The sequence below is a fragment of the Anomaloglossus baeobatrachus genome, chromosome 5 (genome assembly GCF_048569485.1).
Source record: "Anomaloglossus baeobatrachus isolate aAnoBae1 chromosome 5, aAnoBae1.hap1, whole genome shotgun sequence".
Taxonomy (NCBI): Eukaryota; Metazoa; Chordata; class Amphibia; order Anura; family Aromobatidae; genus Anomaloglossus; species Anomaloglossus baeobatrachus.
The window spans coordinates 145373114-145395401 of record NC_134357.1 but is presented as its reverse complement, the minus strand read 5'-3'; positions in this window follow the sequence as shown (position 1 = coordinate 145395401).

The following is a 22288-nucleotide window of genomic DNA, read 5'->3' as shown; positions in this document are numbered from 1 at the left end:
GCTGGTGAGGTCAAGGGTCGAGAAGTAGTTTGCAGTTCTCAGTGCAGCCAAAGACTCTTCAATACGAGGTAAGGGATAGGCATCTTTATGGGTTATCTGGTTGATCTTCCGGTAGTCCACACACATCTGCATGGTACCATCCTTCTTCTTGACCAGTACCAACGGAGCGGCCCAGGGACTACAGCTGTCCCGAATAACCCCTGCCTCCTTCATATTCCTCAACATATCCTTGGCACACTGGTAATGTGCAGGGGGAATAGGTCTATACCTCTCTTTGATAGGGGGATGTTCACCCGTGGGAATGTGGTGTTGGACCCCCTTGATCCGCCCAAAGTCCAGGGGGTGCTTACTGAAAACCTGTTCGTACTCCTGCACCACCCTGTGTACCCCGGCCCTGTGATGTGTAGGGGTATCATCAGTGCCTACATGTAGCTGTTGGTGCCACTCCTTTGTGTCCCCCTGGGGTGGGAAAGTGTTGGTGGTAGGTGAGAGTGTGGGTGGACTGGCTTCATGGATAGTGTGAGGGTCCAGGGTGAGCAGCTTGGCAATGGTGGCATACCAGGGGAGCCGGACTTCTTCCTCCCCACAGTTCAACACTCTCACAGGCACTCTCCCTTTCTTCACATCGACCACCCCTCGGGCGGCCACTACCGTGGGCCAGTGCTCGGAAGGCATGGGCTCCATCATCGCAGGGTAGTCACGCCCCTGAGGCCCTACTGCTGCTCTACACCAAATCATCATCTCACTCCTAGGGGGCACAGTCAATGGAGCAACATCCATCACTCTCACTCCACCAATCTCCCCTCCGGTTGAGCTTACATGCTGGCGGTACATCAGGGCGCGGATCTCACGCTGCACAGCCCTCTGCCGGCTCCCTGCCGCTGTGGCGGCTAGCTGTTGCAATAGGTTCAACACATCAGCCATGCAGTGTTCCATCACATTGGTTCCCAGCACTATTTTCGGGTTATGATCGCTGGGTTCATTCAGGATCACAATCATACCCTGGTGCTGCAGTTCAGCTTGCCCCACTGTCATAGCCACTTGTTTATACCCCACCTGGGTCAATGGAAGTCCATTAGCGGCAATCAAATTTATACTATTATCTGGGGGCGCTAGCTCGTCTGTGGCCCAATACTGCTGATACAACGTGTACGGTATGGTAGTTACCTGTGATCCAGTGTCCAAGAGAGCCATCACTGGTATGCCGTCCACAGCCACGGGGATGATAGGGCGGGCCCCGATATATCGGTCTCGCCAGTCCGGGGGGCCACGGTGTTCTACTCCTGAGGATTGGCCCGGGGCCCCAGGGGTTGCTCGTTTAACGGGCACTGTCGGTAATAATGGCCCGGCTTACGGCACTTGTAGCAGATTGGGGGTCTGCTCCGCGGGTTGTTAGCGCTTCTCCGCTGCATCCAGGGAACATCTTCAGGACTGTCAGCAAGCTGTATCTGTGCTGGAGGCTGAGATCTGGTCAGAGGTTGTAGCGCAGCAAGGATCTTGGCAAGGTCTCCGTCCATGCGACGGACCTGGGCCGCCAGTTCTTCCACTGTGCTGCTCGGGGCTGCAGGTATTAAGGAGGTTGGTTTGGCTGGGGCCGCCACAACGGGAGCTGTCTCGACGGGCCACGGGACGGATTCCAGAACTTCAGCAGCTGGGGGCTGTAGTGCCTTGATAGCCCGCTCCTTTAACACAGCAAAGCCCACATCAGGGTGTTCCAGGGCCCACAGCCGGAGTTGTTTATGATCCTCAGGGGACCTCATCCCCTGTGCAAATTGCTCCACTAACATCTTGTTACTATCCGCCTCATTAATAGAGTTCACCCGCTTCAGCGTGCGGAGGGCGGTCTGCAGACGTAGAGCATAGTCTCGAATGCTATCCCCAGCTCGTTGCCGGCACTGGTAAAACTGCATCCTCAGCTCAGCTTCAGTCCGGGTCTCGAAGGCAGTCTGTAGCTTCTCGAAGATGGCGGCTACAGAGAGCCGGTCCCCCTCGGCCCAGGTCTCCGCTTCCTGCTCCGCCGCACCGGTTAGCTGGCCTAGCACTATCGCTGCATGTTGCTTATCAGTCAGGGGGTATAGCTCTAGCAACAGGTTAAGCTTTTTCCGGAAGGCCTGTAGGGCATCCGGTTTCCCATCATACCGCGGTAGCCAGGCAGCTCCAGGCGCATAGGGCAAGGAAAACGGCATGACCTGAGCAAGAGCGGGGGCCGCGGCACCTCCCGCCGGTACGGCCGGGACCTGGGCAGGCCCATTCCCATCCGCGGGTGCCGCTGCGGCTGCGACCACCGCTCCTCCAGCGGCTCCGTCGGGCGCAGACATCTTGTTTCCATCCCCCTTAGCTCTTTCCGGCCCCTCCTCTCTCGGGGCGGAGTTTTGGCCTTCGCGCTTCTACTGCTCGAGAAGACGCTCGAGCGGGAACTTTTCGCGCCAAAGATGGCGGCTTCTGAAATTTTCCTGCCGGATGCCTCCGGCGGTAACAAGGCGCACCTCTACCTGACGGCAGAGCGGTAAGATCCTGTTCGTGACGCCAAGTTGTCGCGGGCGGGGAGGAGGGTGTCAGCACACCGCGCTCACCCCTTCTGCTCGGGTCCGGCAGCTGCTCAGTGGTGGCTCGAGCGGTGGGCCGGATCCCGGGGTTTCTCGAGCGACACTCCTCGCCCGTGAGTGAAAGGGGGGTTTTGTGGTTGGGTGTGGGGATTGTTATAGTTCGTGACGCCACCCACGGTTGTGGTGATTTCACCACCGCTGCTCGATATGGGGCTCCCGGGGATGGTGATGCGGAGCAGCCAGTTGTTGTGTTGCCCCTCCGTGGGTAGGGGTTGGTGATCCCGGGGCCCGGTGATGGAGAAGTAGGTGCGGGGCCTGGTGGGCACAGGGACGCGGGGGCAGCGCTGTGCCTTGCGGCACTGTGGTACTCACTCAGCCTGAGACACGGACACAGTTTGTACGGTAAACCAAACGGCTGGTAGGACGGTCCCACAGACGGCTGCACCTGCACTCCCGGTAGGTGACGGTGATATCCCTCTTCCTTGCACCTATGTTTGACTTGTGGTAGCGGTGGATTCCCTCCGGTTACCCGCTCCCCGACTGCAATCTGGGCCGGAGGAGCTCTACACTTTGCCCGCAGGCGCTGGCCCTGGGGAAACTGGTGCCCTGGCGGTGGCGGTGTCTCCCCGGTTCAGGTTGGGCTGTTGCCTTCAATCGGGACTTGGTTGTTGGGGGATCTGCGTCCCCGTCACTGACGGATTCGGCAAATTTGGCGACTCCTAGCCTTGCCGGGGTCCGAGAGGCCCCTGCCCTGGTGCTGACTGTCCTTCGGAACACTGCTCCAGACCTCCGGGCACACAGCCAACGGGGTCCTTCCAGGAACTTCCAAACGGTCCCCCTCCAGACAGTCACCGCCGTCGCTGACCTTGCTGTTCTGGCCCTACACAAAGCTGGACCCTTCAGGCTTTCTTTCTTTACTGTCACTTCACTTGCTTTCCTCCTTTTCTGCTTTTCTTCCTTCACTTTCACTTAGCTGTTTACTTTTGCCCTGTCTAGGCTTCTCCTCCACTCCTTCTACTTCCTCCTCCCTGACTAGACTCTGTTGTTTACTCCAGCTCGTCCCTGAGCTCACTGCCTGGTTTTCCCGCCTCCAGAGTTGTGAGCTCCTCGGTGGGCGGAGCCAACCGCCTGGCCCACCCCCTGGTGTGCATCATCAAACTCCTGGAGGAAGGCAACAAGGATTTGTGGTTAGCATTGATGTGCCTACCTGGAGTGTGGGGTGTGGTGGTGTTGTGACCCGTGTCCCCTGGCTTGCCCAGGGCGACACACGTACATCACCAGGCACAATGCTGAGCCGTACATCACCAGGCACAATGCTGAGACATATATCACTAAGCACAACGCCGAGTCATATATCACCAAGCACAATGCTGAGCCGTACAACACCAACCACAATGCTGAGCCGTACATCACCAAGCACAATGCTGAGCCGTACATCACCAGGCACAATGCTGAGCCGTACATCACCAGGCACAATGCTGAGACATATATCACTAAGCACAACGCCGAGTCATATATCACCAAGCACAATGCTGAGCCGTACAACACCAACCACAATGCTGAGCCATACATCACCAAGCACAATGCTGAGCCGTATATTAACAAGCACAATGCCAAGTCATATATCACCAAGCACAATGCTGAGCCGTACATCACCAAGTACAATGCTGAGCCGTATATCACCAAGCACAATGCCGAGTCATATATCACCAAACACAATGCCGAGTCATATATCACCAAGCACAATGTGGAGCCATACATCACCAAGCACAATGCCGAGTCGTACATCACCAAGTACAATGCTGAGCCGTATATCACCAAGCACAATGCCGAGTCATATATCACCAAACACAATGCCGAGTCGTACATCACCAAGCACAATGCCGAGTCGTATATCAGCAAGTACAATGATGAGCCATACATCACCAAGCACAATGCCGAGTCGCATATCACCAAGCAAGATGTAAAAGTACAGTAAGACTGTGTTTTATGTCTGAAATCATTGTGTTTCCTTAGGATTTGCCCAGGATTACTTTGCCTCTATTGGAGGGCTAGAAATATTGGCTGATATTCTCTCCCACCTAGTGAATGGTTTACAAGAAAGAAGTTTGGATTTCAGGCTTGCGATGGTGGTTATGGAGACTTTGGACACGTGCATCACAGGAAACTGTAAGTTAACAAGGCTGTACATGGAGAACTGCAAGTGGCACATGGCCACACAATCCCACAGTGTGGACTTTTCCCATTGCCATGTGCATGGTATTCTGTCCACCTCTGCCTTGGTCGGTCATTTGATAGGTTACATACACCAATGAGGTATTTTGCTACTTGAATATAACATAAAGTACAGCAATAATAAGCAAAGGACTTGTTGATGCAAAGAGTCATAATGCTCCATACGACCCAAGAGTGTAGCGACTGTGACCGGGCCCGGAGGTACAGGGGGCCCGCTGGCCCCAGCTTCTGCTTCAGCTGGATGTGCAGCCGAGAGCACTAATTCAGCTGAAATACATTGCAGCACATAGACGCGTCGGGTTCCTACACTGCGATGTGCCAGCTGCCAATTAAGGCTACATTCACACGACTGTTCCGTTTTTACAGTCAGCAAAAAACGGTCCTGTTTTTCCACAGATGCATCCGTGCGGCATCCGTGTGATAACCACATCTGTCCCGTTCCGTGTACAGTCCATGTGTCATCCGTGTAACTTCTGTTTTTTTGCAGACCGCAAAAAGCGGAAGGAGAGTTCCATAGAGTCCAGGGTATCTGGCCAGATGCTGGTCCCCATATAAGGTCAATGGGGAGCAGAATCTGGCAGAAAGGGGTAGGAGTAAGCGCTACATACTCACCGAACACTGGGCGGCTGTCACACTGCTCCCGTGGCAGCTCTTTGCTCTTCCGAAGCCGGCTGCTCATTAGGCTCATTTCATATTCACGGTTTCCATGCTCATCGGCGTCTGTGATTGGTTACAGTCAGCCATGCCCCCACGCTAAGTGACAGCTGTCTGACTGCAACCAATCACAGCCACCGGTGGGCGGGTCTAAATCGTACAGTACAATAAATAAATGAATAATTTAAAAAAAAAAAATGGCGTGCGGTTCCCCCCCCAATTTTGATGCCAGCCGAGGTAAAGCCTCACAGCTGCTGGCTGGTATTCTCAATAAGGAATAACGTTTGGAACACCATTCTAAGTCTGAACTGGGTGCAAAAACCTAAAAAAACATCACTATGGGGAGATAAGGTATGCACACCAGTGACTATGTAAGGGGAATACATGAAATAGCAGAAACTGCTGTGTGAATACTGACTTGAAAAATCCAATAGCTATATGTAAGAGTGAAAATGTGAAAAATGGAATCTGCATTACTGCCATGAACATATGAATCAAGAGAAATTTAGCTACTGAATTGATCAATACAATAGAGCCCCAACACTACGCCAAAGTATTTCTCTACGTTGGGGTCCCTAGCTTGTGTGTGTCCTCTCATGCAGTTAAAAAACTTACCGTGTATGGGAAGCTGAGACCCAGGCTATTTATGCGTATGATATGGATTGGCAATAGGTGTGGTTGGGGAGGGTTCACAAACGAAAAACTACTAACAATAAGGAATAACGTTTGGAACACCAATCCATATCATACGCATAAATAGCCTGGGTCTCAGCTTCCCATACACGGTAAGTTTTTTAACTGCATGAGAGGACACACACAAGCTAGGGACCCCAACGTAGAGAAATACTTTGGCGTAGTGTTGGGGCTCTATTGTATTGATCAATTCAGTAGCTAAATTTCTCTTGATTCATATGTTCATGGCAGTAATGCAGATTCCATTTTTCACATTTTCACTCTTACATATAGCTATTGGATTTTTCAAGTCAGTATTCACACAGCAGTTTCTGCTATTTCATGTATTCCCCTTACATAGTCACTGGTGTGCATACCTTATCTCCCCATAGGCTGGTATTCTCAGGCTGGGGAAACTCACATTATTGAAAGCCCCCCAGCCAAAAAATATCAGCCAGCAGCTGCCCGGAATTGCCGCATTCATTACATGCGACAGTCCCAGAGCTTTACCCGGCTCATCCCGAATGCCCTGGTGCAGTAGCAAACCGTGTAATATATTGGGTTTATACCAGCTGTGTAATGTCACCTGGCATCGAGCCCTGGAGTTAGTGATGTCACGGCGTCTATCAGATGCTCGATATCACTAACACAGTCAGTAATAAAAACAAAAAGACGACAAACAAATTTTTATTTGACAAAAACACTCCCTAAAACATTCCCTCTTTCAGCAATTTATTAAAAAGAAAAACAAATCTGGGTCCAGCGTAATCCAATAAGGGGGTCCCACGATGATCCAAACCATACTCAGTGTCCCAGTCAATGAAGAACAGAATGTTCCCCATTGGCTGGAAAAGCGGTGCAATGACCTGAGCTAACATCAATAGGTAATCCCAGGTCACTGCAAGGAATAACGAGTGCTGACGTCATGAGTTTAGCTAGGTACATTACCTGCGGTGATGAGATCCGCTGTACTCCTGACGTCAGCACTCTCCACTGACTCCCATTGCCTGCTGCATTCACAAGCGAAGTATCGCGAGTGGCCTGTGACATAACAGCTAGTCACAGTCTCGGCCCGCTCACAAGACTTGATGTGAGAACGCGGCAGGCATGGAAGCCAGTGACAAGCGCTATCTTCAGGAGTGCAGGATTTTATCACTACAGGTAATGAACTTTGCTAACCTCCTGATGTCGGTGCTCGTCATTCCCGCAGCTGCTCACACACTGCAGTGCGGGCAGATGCTGACATACTGCAGTGTGGGCAGATGCTGACATAGTGTAGTATGGGCAGATGCTGACACACTGCAGTGTGGGCAGATGCTGACATACTGCAGTATGGGCAGATGCTGACACACTGCAGTGCGGGCAGATGCTGACATACTGCAGTGCGGGCAGATGCTGACACACTGCAGTGCGGGCAGATGCTGACATACTGCAGTGCGGGCAGATGCTGACATACTGCAGTGCGGGCAGATGCTGACATACTGCAGTGTGGGTAGATGCTGACATACTGCAGTGCGGGCAGATGCTGACATACTGCAGTATGGGCAGATGCTGACATACTGCAGTGCGGGCAGATGCTGACATACTGCAGTGTGGGTAGATGCTGACATACTGCAGTGCGGGCAGATGCTGACATACTGCAGTGCGGGCAGATGCTGACATACTGCAGTGTGGGCAGATGCTGACATACTGCAGTGTGGGCAAATGCTGACATACTGGAGTGTGGGCAGATGCTGACATACTGGAGTGTGGGCAGATGCTGACACACTGAAGTGCCAGCAGCTGCGGGGCTGGCTGGTAGTGGAAGACAGACTGCAGGGGCACCCGACGGATGTCACACGGAAGTGCTTCCGTGTGGCTTCCGGGGATTTTGCGGATCCATTGAGTTGTATTGTGTCACAGTCCGCAATTATGGAACAGAATAGGACATGTTCCATAATAAAAAAGACATTGAAAAGATAGTCCTGTTAGAAAGTCCACAAAAAAACAGGAACTGAACAGGACAGACGTAAAGGTCGTCTGAATGAGCCCTAAGGCTTTGACTATTCACTGCTCCCCACGATCAAAATCCAGGCATGAGGAGCAGGGAATATGCCAGCACCCGGCAGCTGACTGTACTGTAAGTGGGCACACTGCGCATGACAGTGACATCATGCACTGTACCGCTTACTCGCTGGTCAGTTGCGGCATGTCATCATCAGAGGAGGACACTGGAGAGTGGAGGGAGGGTAAGTATAATCATTTATTTTGTTTACTGTGTGTGTCGCTTGGGAGTATCATATGTACCAGGATGCTGCCAGGATGGGAACATAATCTAGGCTGTGGTCATTATGCGGACATGTATACCAGGATGAGGCCATTATGGGGACATGCATACCAGGATGAGGCCATTATGGGGACATGTATACCAGGATGAGGCCATTATGGGGACATGCATACCAGGATGCGGCCATTATGGGGACATGTATACCAGGATGAGGCCATTATGGGGACATGCATACCAGGATGCGGCCATTATGGGGACATGTATACCAGGATGAGGCCATTATGGGGACATGTATACCAGGATGGAGCAATTATGGGGACATGTATACCAGGATGAGGCCATTATGAGGACATGTAAACCAGGATGCGGCCATTATGGGGACATGTATACCAGGATGGAGCCATTATGGGGACATGTATACCAGGATGAGGCCATTATGGGAACATGTATACCAGGATGCGGCCATTATGGGGACATGTATACCAGGATGAGGCCATTATGGGGACATGTATACCAGGATCAGGCCATTATGGGGACATGTATACCAGGATGAGGCCATTATGGGGACATGCATACCAGGATGAGGCCATTATGGAGACATGCATACCAGGATGAGGCCATGATGGGGACATATATATCAGGATGGGGACATATGTACCAGGATGGGATCAAGATGTGGATATATACCAGGATGGGCTATGGTGGGGATATATATATATACGAGGATATAGCCATGATGAGGTCATACACAAGGATGAGGGACATATTTACCAGGAAGTAGCCCATTATGGGGGACATCAGTCCAGGATTGGGGGCAGTACTACAAAATGAAGGGGGTGGGGAGAAACTGATATGTCTTTATAGGATTTAGAGCGCTATAGCGGCCCATACATCTGACCAGCATATGGGTGGGGGTCCAGGCTCAAACTTTGCAGTGGGGCCCATCGGACTCTAGTTATGCCTCTGTTACCACCCATCATGATATATTAGACCTGGGGAAACTCACTGCAAAAATATGCTCATAAGTAGCGCTACACTTCACCGAGAGGCTTATGCTCCTCACAGGGTATAAATCCAATACCTGGATGTCAGTCCAACCTTATGTTGGTATGTACAACTATATATAGGAAACTGATATTAAATTGTGGCCGATATCACACAGTATGGACCACGATGTCAGAAATAGCCACAGGTCTCCTGATCCAAATTCAGCAGCCTCATAGGCATTTACAAGACTGTCGATTTCAGGGCAGGAGACCCACAGTCAGTCTGTACTAAGTCTTAGCTACACGGATGTGTGACACCAGCATACGTGTTCACATCTACATTCTCAATTCAGATTTTCCACTATGTAATTGAACAACAAATCATTTAATCTCACACCCTATATTATTGGCCCCAATGGAACCTATTGATGTATAATGGAGTCTGCTGGAAAGAAAAGCCTCAGATGCAGGAATGAATGAGATCTAAAGTGGCATTAGGTGAAATTTTACACTGAAGCCAACTATCAAAAAATTTCTGGGACCTGATCTACACAAAATAGTAGCGATATGATATTAGAGAACGTATAGTAACATTAGTACTATGATTTATTTGTTTCCTAGCTGAGTCTATCCGTCACCTGGAAAATCACAATATAATATCAAGTCTGATGAGGCTTTTATCCTGCGGAAACCTGGAAGCAGAAGACAAGTTCAGCATTGTCCTCACCATCGGACGCCTCACAGAAGACTGCGGTATGTGTTCTGCAATGGTCAATAGTTTCCATTAGGCCCCGTTCACACGTCCGTGATAAAAATGCACGTTTTCATGGTCCGTGGTGTGAGTATGTATGTGTGCGCGTGTTCCGTGTGTGTGTTCAGCATTTGCTGTCAGTGTGCTATCCATGTTCTATCCGTGATAGCAGACAGACAGTAGAAACGTCTATACTCACCTGTCCCCGGCGCTGCTGTTGCTTCTGGGTCTGTAGTGCAGTGAATATGCATGAGCATAATGAGCAAGCCCGGAAGCTAGTGACAGCAGAGCCGAAGATGGGTCAGTATAGAAAATCATTATATTTCAAAGACACATGTTTTCTCCGGTACGTGCCACACTGATGTCACATGGATCACATCAGTGCACGGGCCATGTGACATCAGTGCTTCTAGAGAAAAGCACAAGGACACGTGTGTGCGCCACATGGACACAGATCCATGAGAAAACAGGGATGTGTGCTCTGACCAATTAATTTTAATGGGTCTGTGTATGTCTGTGTCTCCGGTACTTATGAAAACGGACGTCATAAGTACCGGAATCACAGACGTGTAAAGAGGGCCTTAGAGATGGTGCGAGTCGATTCGCAGGATCTGGTTTATTGGTCGCATCAATGATCCGTGTCGTCAGTGATCTGTGACCGCTGGACAGGAGACCTGAGGACTGCTCTTCCTGGCGTGATGTCACCCATGCGTTACATCACAATAATTACATCACATCAGCCAGGTAGTCTACTACATCTGAGTATCTGCCTCCAGTAGGCATATAGGCTCGAAAATGGTGCACACAATGACTCCATCTGCACCATTATAGTCAATGGAAAAAGTTCAGAATCCCGTTTTGTGGGGGGATCGGATGGGACCACTGAACGCGGGGAAGAATACAATGTGATAGCACCTTTATATCTGTACTTATATAAACATGATGCAAAATATAAAGATCTACTTCTACTTTTCACATTTCCCACAAATGAAATCAGAGGGCATTGTAGGATCTCGGTGGCAAATAACTGTGGTTTGATACGGTTTATCCTTTCTTCTGCATTCATATTTTATTGACCCACATGCTGCTCTGTTTCTGGAAAACATTCACGGCAGCAGCTCCGACACAATAACATTTACACAGCGGTGGAGCGATATGAGATCAGTGATATGAGATCAGTACCATAGTGTGAACTGTTTTTAATAAGTGTCTCATTCCACAGAGGCAAATCAATATGAACTGCTGAAAAGCCCCGGACTTTCCCTCATGGACCAGATTCTGGAGGAGTCACAGGATGACAAATTACAAAAAGCAGCGAGATTCGTCCTTCAGAACTGCAGACCTATTAGTAAGATTCCAATGATGTTTGTGATTTGGCAGTGGCGGTGAGGTGGGGAGGTATACCACCCATGGGTACCCCACACCCCAGAATAACAGTATCGTCTGTGAAAGATAGTGACGATGGGTATAAGCACCTTACCTTGTAAATGAGATGTGTAAAGAATAGTGATGAGCGAGTATGCTTGTTACTACTCGGTACTCGCACGAGTATCACTGTACTCGGGCTACTCGGCGGGGACCGAGTAATCTTGCGATACTCGTGCTGTACTCGTGGTCTTCATGTTGGCGCTCTTTTTACAGCCATCCCTTATGCAGGGATTGGCTGGCAGACCACTGCAATGCCACAGCCCTGTTGTGGAATTGCAGTGATTGGCCAGCCCGCACAGCGTGACCGTGCCTTTAGCCCGACACTTCCCCGCTCGGCTATGGCCCCTCCCGCACTCCACTCCGCGTGTATATATATATGCACGCTTACACACACACGCACGTTTTTTTTTAATTTACAGTTTTATGGTTTCTACATGCTGCCGGGGGTCATTTCAGAATAATACTCGGGTCTCCCATAGGATAACATTGGGCTCGGTGCTCGGGCCGAGTACACAAGTATTTTGAGATGCTCGGCCCGAGCCTCGAGCTCCCGAGCATTTTAGTACTCGCTCATCACTAGTAAAGAATTATATAGGCAAAAAAACTGATGGCAATCCCAACATGCAGTCTGAACGGCTGCAAAACTCAACGTGACATAGACAGTTGCACTCTGAAATGTTAAAGCATGCCAGCATTTCAGAGTGCAGCTGTCTCTGTTAACGTAAGTATATGTTCCACTTATGTGTCAGGAGGATTTCCCAATGCATTCCTCTCTCCTTTCAATCTACATACAGTGGAATAAGTTGCCAATAGGCTCTTATATTACAGACGTCCACCTTGTACATACATGGCATATCCATAGGATATGCTATCAATGTGTAGTAGATACAAATCCCATCAATCTCAAGAACACTTGAGATTTCCAGTGACACCGGGTTCATTCTGTGAATAGGCAACAAATATTCGAGATGGAAATACCTCCTTAAGAAAGCATTTTTCTTTTTGCTTGATGTCTCCTAATGGAAAAGTAAAGCACATGTCCCTTTTTTCATTCCATTTCATAAGGTAATAGGATGCTAGATACCTTTGGTGGCAGCTTATCTCCCTTAAAGGGAATCTGGCACCAAGTTTTTGCTCCCACATCTGAGAGCAGCATGATATAGAGACGGAGACCCTGATACCTGCGATGTCACACTTACTGAGCTGGTTGCTGTCATTTTGATAAAATCAATGTTTTTCTGCAGTTATACAGAGCTCATGAATATGCTGGACTACCTGCAGCACGCCAAGCAGTCTTCTAATCATCTACTGCTGGTTAAACAGTAATTTTATCAAAACTACACAAAGCTGCCCAGTAAGACACATCACTGGAATTATTATCTCTGCCCCTACATTATGCTGCTCTCAGATTAGGTGGCAAAAACCTGGTGAAAGATTCCTTTTAAGGACAAACGGAATTCTGCATGCCTGATCCGACAGCCCAACTATTCCTCTGCTTACCCATCTACCTTTGGGGGAAAGTCATTATAGTACCATTAATTCCATGGTGCTTTACAAGTGAAATAGGGTATACATAAAAACTAGTACAACAATCATTAACTGTACCAGTCTGTTTTGTACTGAGGACCCTGCCCGCGAGGGCTCACAGTATACAGGGAATGGGTGAGGGTACAATAGGTGAGGACAGAGCTGGTTGCGCAGTGGTGTACTGGACTGAGGGTTATTGTAGATTGTAGGCTTGTCGGAAGAGGTGGGTCTTCAGGTTCCTCTTGAAGCTTTTCACGGTAGGAGAGAGTCAGATATGCTGGGGTGAGCGTTCCAGAGTATGGGGGAGGCACAGGAGAAATCTTGTATGTGAATGTGGGAAGAGGAGATAATAGAGGAGTAGAGAAGGAGATCTTGTGAGGATCTGAGGTTACGTGATATCAGCATGTACAGCACAAGACTGCTGAAGTCAGGAACCTGAATACTCGGACGAGACGTCATCATTGCATTACCGTTGCAGACGGCCAGAGAGCCCCATAGGGGTGAACAGGCCCATGACGATCGGGAGGGTTAGGGTAGGAAAGAGTTAAGTGCTAAGGTTGGAGGCACATAGGGGCTGCCTGATTGGTGGGAGAGTCGGGAAAAGGGATTGGGTGAGGGACAGGATATGGGAGGGTTGGTGTGTGGGTATAAAGGGGGCTGTGCAGAGGTCACTGCCCCTTTTGACCTACAGACAGCGTGTCCCCCCTGCGCTGCTGCCTCCCTGACTGAAGAATGGTGGCGGTGCTGGAGCTGGGGGGGGGGGAGCATCTGAGGACATCGGGAGGACGCGTCTGCAGGGCTGGAGCGGCTTCTCTGCTCCTGCGCCTGGAGCTGCGCTGCACGCTCGGCGGGCGCGACCGCCGGAGCGTTACTCCCCCGTCGGGGGGGGAGAAGACAGATTTAGGAGCCCCTTCGGGGACCCTCCGGGGCAGCGGAGTGCACCTCACCTTTGGACGTGTCTCCGGCCGCCGGGAGGAATCCTCGTCGGAGATTCCGCGGGCCGGGGGTGGGCGGAGCTTATGCGAGGCCTACTTCCGGTCTGCGGCCTGCACGGCCACGGACCAGAGCAGCGGCAGCCCCCAGTGAGGTGCGGGCTGGGGGTGGCGCCCGGCACCACAAAGCGGACGGGGAGACTCCCTGCAGACGGCAGGGGAGAGAGCATGGATGGAGGGACGGATCGGAGCGGTAGTCGGAGGGTGCTGGTGGCAGGGTCTTGCGGTCGGCAGGGCCCTTGCGGCGGTCGGTTATTACGGTACCTCCCAGCAGGGATCAGGCTGGGGGGTGCTCCTGGCATCCGGACGGAGAGGCACGGCCTTCCTGCAGTCGGCAGGGAGGGGGACCACCGGGGGCTACAGAGATTACAGCGGTGCAGCAGGAGGGGGCAGCGAAGAAGGATGGCGGCAGGACGCCGCTCCGCGGCAGGAAACAGAGGACAAATAGGAGGTGCACGGAGGAGCAGGGTGCGGTGACCGTGGGGGTTGACGGCCGCAAGGTGCGGGCTGTCCCCTCGCTGGTCCCCCCAGCGGACTTCAGCAGCTCCTCTTATTCGGGCGAGGAAGAAGGACCGGAGGAGGCGGCAGGACGGATGAACGGCAGCAGGATGTTCGCGGTACGGCTGCTCCGGATTCGGTTCAGAGGCAGCCCGGTGAGAGAACAATCAATATGTTTAATGTTGTGGGTAGTGTTAGCGGGGACGGGGGGTTCCACCGCGGGGAGTGGTTTGCCGGGGGTTTAGTGCGGTCGGTCAGTCGGGGTTACCCGGGGCGGAGTTTTGGGGGCAGCTGCGAAGGGTGTTGTAGGGATCGTCTGCTGGGCGGTCAGGTCGCAGCGGGCCTGGGTCCCTGGCGGGGGGCGTGGGTGGGTCCCACGGTCAGGGTGGCTGCCGGTGGTACCGGTGCGCGAGGTAGAGACTTAGGAGGTTGTGCCGGCGGTCGTTGCGGGTCAGGCGGACGGCGCGGCGGCCGTGGCGTGGGTTAGCGAGGAAGTGGAAAAGGATGATGAGGTGGTGCGTTTGGATGATAGGGCACGGAGCGAAGTTACGGGTGCTTTGGGAGTCCGTTAGGGGGGCATTTAAAAAAGGAGGTGAGGGAGTAGATAAGAAAAAGGGAGTATGGGGAAATATTTTCACTGCTTCCCTTGGAAAGTTTAATTTGGATACGGTGAAGGCAAGTGAATCTAAGAGATAAGGAGGTTCAAAAAAAAAAAAAAAAAAAAGGGGGAGGTGTAGGTTGATCCCGAGGACGCTTACTAGCTGGCATTGGAAGGCTGCGCGGCCGGGCATCTGGTGGGAACACAAAAAGATATGTTTGGGGATGCGCTTGATAACGGCTCCGGCGAACCCCCCTTTTTGAGGTGGTGCCAGGGGCCCGGGTGCAGGGGCACGGGGGCCCGGGTGCAGGGGCGTGTTGTAAATTTAGTGAGGGGCAATGTAAGTTTGGGGGCAGCGTGTCGGTTCAAACACGAGTGTTCCGGTTGTGGAATTTTTTCCCACTCTTTGGACAGGTGTTTCAAAGGGGGAATGAAAAGTCGGGGGAAGGTTTTTTGATAACAGGAAGGACGCTAGTGAGGGTCGAGGGATGCGTCCCTATTTAAATAGATATCCGGATGACCGGGCGGCGGAGCTGTTTGCTACGGGTTTTATGGTAGGTTTCCGGGTTCCGCTTGATTTTGGGGCGCCGGAGTTTCGCCCGGGTAATTCGGGGTCCAAAAAGGACATCCGGAGGTGGTGACGGAAAGGCTGCAGAAGGAGGTGGAGCGGGATGGATGGCGGGTCTGGTCCAGGACCCGTCACCCCCCAACTTGAGGGTTTTCGCTGCTGGGAGTGGTACCCAAGAAGGAGTCGAACGAGTACCGGCTCCTTCATCATCTCTCTTACCCGGCTGAGTTGTTGGTGAACGGCGGGATTTCACCCGAGTGCCGGCGGTCTGTTATGTATCATTTGACAAGGCGTGGGAGTTAGTGTGGGTAGTGGGCAAGGGGCCCCGATGACCAAGGCGGACGTGGAAGCAGCTTTACGGTTACTTCCGGTGCACCCGGAGAGTTTTTTGCACCTTCGGGTGCAGGTGGGATGGGCAATACTATGTGGATCAGTGCCTGCCCATGGGTTGTTCTATTTCGTGCGCTTAGTTTGAAGCGTCAGTTCGTGTGTGGAATGGGTAGTCAGGGATGTGGCGGGTGTCCACTCAGTGATACACTATTTGGATGATTTCTTTTGCGTGGACCCAGTGGGCTCCTCGGTTTGTTCCTTGCTGTTATTTACATGAGAACGCATTGCAGGAAGCCTGGGGATTCGGTGGCACGGGGGGAAGACAGAAGGGCCAGTGACGTCCTTGTGTTTCTTGGGCTTTGAAATTGACACGGTGGCTATGGTATGCCGATTGCCGGAGGACGAGCTGCGTGTTTGAAGGTGTCGGTGCAGTTGTTGCACTGGGGCTAAGAAGGTGCGGTTACAGGATTTTAGTCGGTCCTTGGGAAGTTGAATTTTGCCGGTCGCACTAGGCCTATGGGGCGAATAGTTAGCAGGCGTCTGGCGAGCGCAATGGCAGGGGTGATTGCTACAAATTATGTGTCAGAGTGTCAATGACAATGAAAGAAGGTTTGCTGGTGTGGGGCTGCATTCCTTGAATGATACAACGGACGGACGTTATGGGTGAGCAGGGCAGTATCAGATAGCCAGCCGGAGCTGTTTATTGATGCGGCGGGGGCATCACGTTTTGGGGCAATTTAGGACGCATCGGTGGGTGGGCTGATGGCCACGGCTTTGGGTGGAAAAAGGGGTTTGTGACATATTTGGCGCTGGTGGAAATGTTCCCCCAGCATAGTGGTATTGGAGTTTTGGGGCCCAGAAGTTGCGGGCAAGAAGCTTGGTGTGCATTGTACTGACATGGTGGTGGTGTATTTCGATCAATTCATGGTCTTCAAAAATCGCTCCCGGTGGTGTGCTACTTGAGACATCTGGGTTGGGGTTGTTTAGAACCCAACAGGCGCGTGGTGGCGCAGCATGTGCCCGGAGTGCAAAGTGAAGTGGCTGATGCGCTCTCGGTTTCAGTTCAACAGGTTCAGGCGAATGGTGCCTGGAGCGGACAAGGTGGGAGAACTATGCCCGGCATGGCTGTGTGACCTGGCGTCGGGTAGCATTTGAGGGAATCAGGAGACCGGTGACTGAGGCTACTCGTGCCGATGTCAGGCTGTGTGGCGAGAATGGGAGGAATTGGAGAAGGCGGCTTTTATGGAGCTTGGTTAGACAGGCTGAGTGCTGGGGGTTTTTGTCATTGATTAGCTGGGATTTTTTCAGCAGGCCGGTCCGTTTCGGTGATGATTACAAGTTGGGCGGTGTTGGCCTTCTTGTTAAAATGCAAGGGGTTCGGGACGTGGCAAAGGATTTTCTGGTGCGGTGGGGGATAAAGGGTTTTCAAAGGACGCGTGGTCGCGAGACAGGAGACGGCCACTATTGTTTCCGTCGTTGATTGGTTGGTGATGTGGTTGGGGGTATATATGCTCGTCCGATTAGGTACGAGGCTGTTTAAGGTTGCCTTCGTATTGGCATTTTGGGGTTTTCTGCATCAGGGAATTTGGTAGCCCTGCCAGGCATGCGGTAGGCGGGCTGTTATTAGAGGTTGTTACGCTTGGTAAGGATGGCGTGAGTGCCGGTATGGTTTTCGATAGACAGACCAATTAGGTGGGGGACGTCTGGTGACATTGTTTGAATTGCCAGGGCACCACCTATGCCCGGTGGGTCAGGTGGTGGAATTCTTGCAGGTGTGGGGTGGCTACCCCGGTGTTTCTTTAGACATGTGGATGGATATGCCTTATCGTGAGTCCAGTATGGCAGTGTTGAAGAAGGCTTTAGTAAAGGCCGGGGGAGTAGCCAAGGGTTATGGGCCCACTCCTTTCGGATTGGGGCAGTGACTGAAGCGGCTAAGTGGGGGGGCTGAGTGAGGATGGGACCCGGTGGATTGGGAGCTGGGATTCCTCCGGGTTTCGTTTGTATATTAGACCACATCTGATTAGGTGATGTTTGGTGACAGGGGGGGGGTCCTTTATTGAGGACGGTTTGGTGGGCAGTCTCTTTGTACGGAGCGGCGATGTAGGAAGCCCGTGTAAAAAATGGCTCGGAGTTCGGGGCATGACTTGGAGTAGAGTTCGCCCTGAATTGGTGTATTATAGCCGGATTGACAAGGAACCTGTGGTTTTAATGCTGCAGGTGGGGGGGGGAATGACTTTGGAGCGTGGATGGTGTGGGAGTTAAAAGTGAGAGCAAGGTGGATTTACTTCATTTGTGGAGGGCGTTCCATGGCATGGTGATTGTGAGGTCCGATATGGTAGCCCGAAGGCAGTGGCGTTTTAGGAGTGGACCGGATTAACAGGGCCTGGGAAAAATGGAACCGGGCGATGGGCAGGTTTGGAGCGTGGAACGGAGGTTGGTGGTTCGATTCGAGGAGTTGGAGAAGTACACCGAGCAGTATTTGAGGCGTGATGGGGTCCATTCTCACGGATGGCGGTTGGATTTGTGGAAGTTGGGTTTGAAGGATGGAAAGGAACGAGCATTGGGGGTGTGGGGGGCCCGGGCCAAGTAAGGTGTCACTTGGCCGGTCTGTGGCGGGGTGATAGGTCCGTTCAGAGAGGTTTGGTGTACCGACAGTAGGTTTGTTGGTATGAAGCCACTCAGGGGGAGTGGCTTTGAGTTGGATGGGAACTTGTAGGCGGAGGTCCTGCAGGTTCTGGGGAGGGGTAATTAACGATGGAACGTTAATTACCCTACACCTCGGGTCGGTTTGGTCACGGCCGAGGTGGTCCCCTGGGCCGGTTGGAGGTTACGGCCGGGGGATAGGAATGATGGTTTGGCTCTCGGATGGACCTATCAGGTGTCATTTTGTGGAAAATATGTATATATGTACAGGTTCAGGTTAATGGGGTGGCATGTTGAGCCACAAGTTTGGTACATATATACTGTTGAATAAAGCTGTGGCCATTCGGCAATAAAGTTGGAGTCTGTGTCGTTACTAATATGTTTAAATTAAGGGGAAGTTTGTCACTGGAGACCCGTTTATCCCTTATAGATACGTCAAGATCACTGAAGTACGAGGGGCTGCTAAGAAGTCTTTGGCTTTGATCTTTTGATTCCTATGGTATCGAATGTTAAATCACATGAAAGCCTTATGTGTCTAATATATGTTTTCAAAATGTTGTGTTTGTTTCTTATGGCAACAATGTTCTACGCATGCGGGAAAACAAAATGGCGGAGTCTAAAGTACAAGGCCAGAACCCCACCCCGCGGTGTGAGTGGAGGCCAGCATGACTTGGTTAGGAGGAGGTGACCCTCAGAAGGGGGTGGGGGGTGGGATTAGGGGTCAGTTGGAGTATATAGAGGCCAGCCTAGGGGTGGAGGATTCTTTGGCATGTGCTCCCATGGGATTGTGTCCTACCTCCATCTGACGAACAAAACATGCTGCGGCCTTCAAGCAGGCCCTGGCTGCCGGTGCGACTCTCATCTGCTGGCTAGTACCTGCCTCCTCTCTGCTGCTGGAGCAGTCTCACCGCAGGTCCTGGCGCTGGCTCCCCTGCAGCACGAGTCTTCCTCTGTTCTGCTGCAAGAGCAACTTTCTTGCAGGCCCTGGCCGTCGGTGGGGCTGTTCACTGCAGCATTTGACTCGCCCACCCCAGGGCTATGTGACACCCGGTGCCGGGCCGGACTAGTCCGGGAGTCTCAGTGGTGGCGGGGCCTGGCTCCGTGGCCCTGGTGGGTGTCAATTAAATATGGCTGGTGAATAAAGTTTATGGTTGTCGTGACGCCACATGTGGTTTGCGGCTATTAAGCCGCCGCTGCTGTGTGAGGCCTCCGGGGTGATGGAATGGCAGCAATGGTGGTACTGCTCCCCACAGGTGGAGCGGTGCCCCGGGGCAATGTTGGTGCTCGTAAGAGTCTATGGTGTGCTGGAAGTCTATGCAGGCGACAATAACTGAGACAACACCGGAGGGTGCAATTCCAAGATCTTTACTCACACTTCCTGGTAGGTGCACACTGGTGCCTTTGGATGGCTGGAACCCACTGTCAGGGACCTCCGCCGATCCTGGGTAGATCCTGGAATGAAAGCCGGTACCCTTCTCTAAAGTGTCTCTGTCTTCAGCTGTCTCCTTAAGCCTAGCCTTTGTAGGATAAACCTGGCTCAGACTCCACTACAGCCTCTGGGCTGGGAGCTCGCCTGTCGGTTATTTGCCCCCTTTCTAGAGGTTCTGCTGTGGGCTGTGGCCCGGGGAGTTTGCAAGTTTCCCTGGGCCTCGGTTTTTACTGTTGGAGATGATTTTTCACTCCTCCGGTTTCTAGGGACCGTCCCCTGTTGCAGCTTGATCCCTCCACCGATGTTCTTGAGGAACAGGCCACCAGCGATCTGTGGCCCTGGAATCCTTTCTCTTCCTCTGCTTGGTGTCACCTGGACCCTCTGAGTCCCAGGTTCTTCACCAGGAAGCGTCACTTTCTTTTCTTAGCTCCTGTCTGACTAGAGCTTTCTTTCTGCTTCTCCTTCTCGTCTGCCTCCCGCAGACCTCCTCCTCCTTCTCCCCTCTCTCTCCGACTTCAACTCACTAAAAACTTGACCTTCCTTTCTCTGTCTGCTCTCTGGTGGCTCCTCCCACCTCCCCAGTTGCTAAGCTGTACCCTATAGGAGCAGGGATGGGTCTTACGGCCCCTCCCAGCATGCAGCATGGGAGGGTTGCTGCCACTATCCCTGGTCCCAGTGTGTACCTAACAATGGATGTAGTGTAGATTTGCCTGGGGACCGTCGTTCACTCCTTTCCTTACCCAGAATGGGACATCACACCGCTGGATGCGGTGCAATGTTCCTGTGGCGACGGAAGCCTCAGGGGCGACACACATTTGAGTCCCATCCCCCTCCCCTGTGCTCTGCCACAAGAGGGGCCTCAGGCCTCGGCCGTCACCGAGGCTGGCCCCTGCAGAGCTTGAGCACCATCCCCTACCCCTCCCGCTGTTCTGTCGCAGGACCGGCCTTCCCGCAGGCCCGGCCTTCCCGCAGGCCCCGGTCGCCAGCGGGGCTGTTTAGGGATGCATCTGTGCTGCCTCAGCGGTGGCGCAGAAGCCCCTACAGGGACCCTTTGGGTGCGGGACAGCAGCTTGGCTGTGTGAGCCAGGCCCCACCCCGGGAGGAATTTGCGAGCGCCTGAGGTCGGCGGAGGTTGGTAGGCCTCAGCCTCCACTGAGGGTGCGGCCTGTCAGTACCCTCCAGCTCTAACCTCCTGACATTACGGAAGGTCACCATGGCGATGTACCGGTCGGGTGGCCTGGCTTTTCCTCGATGGTGGTCTTCTGGAAGATACAGGATTTCTGACAAGGAAAGAGAGAGAGAGATAGAGACAGACAAGGAAAAAGACAGACAGACACTGGCAGACAGAGAAATAGACAGCAAAAGTGACAGACCTGGAAAGTGACAGACCTGGAAAGAGACTGAGAGACAGAGACAGACGGGGAAAGAGACAGATGGGAAAAGAGACAGTCAGACACAGAGATGGACTGATACAGAAACAGACAGAGAGATAGACAGAGGCAGACAGCGAAAGAGACAGACAGAGAAACAGACAGACAGAGACAGTTACTGTCCTGGGCAACGCCGGGTACTACAGCTTGTTAATTACTAAAACCAAGACAAGAAATCATGAGGATACAGAAAGGAAAAGTCACCCTGAAGAGCAACACTACAAGGATTAGTCAAATATATCAAGTGTTAAAATCCCTTATAAGATTACACTTAGGTCATGGTAGGCTCAATTAATTCAAAAGCCTGTATTATCACCAGTGACCACAAGGTGGAGCTATAATGGCACAGAAGTCTAAAATCAGAGTCAGCTAAGTTTAAGGTGCATGTACTAATACAGATGGCCACCGGGTGGCACTATAATTGAACAAAAATCCAATACCACCCATGTAACGCAGCGTAAGCCTCAAAGGCCCCATAAGGCTATGTCCGCATGTCTGCATTCTGGCTTGACAACTAAAATGCGGCATTTTGACAAATGTAAACACTGTGTTTGACAAAAAAAATGCGGTAAAAACGCAAGCGTGTTCGATGCGTTTTTGCCGTGATTTAAATAGTGCGTTTTGAGATTGAGAAGTCAATGGGTGGAAAATGCAACCAAAGTGCAATGAAGAAGTGAGATGCTGCTTTTTTTTAGGCAACGATTTTGTCAAATATTTGTCAAACAAAACACTGCC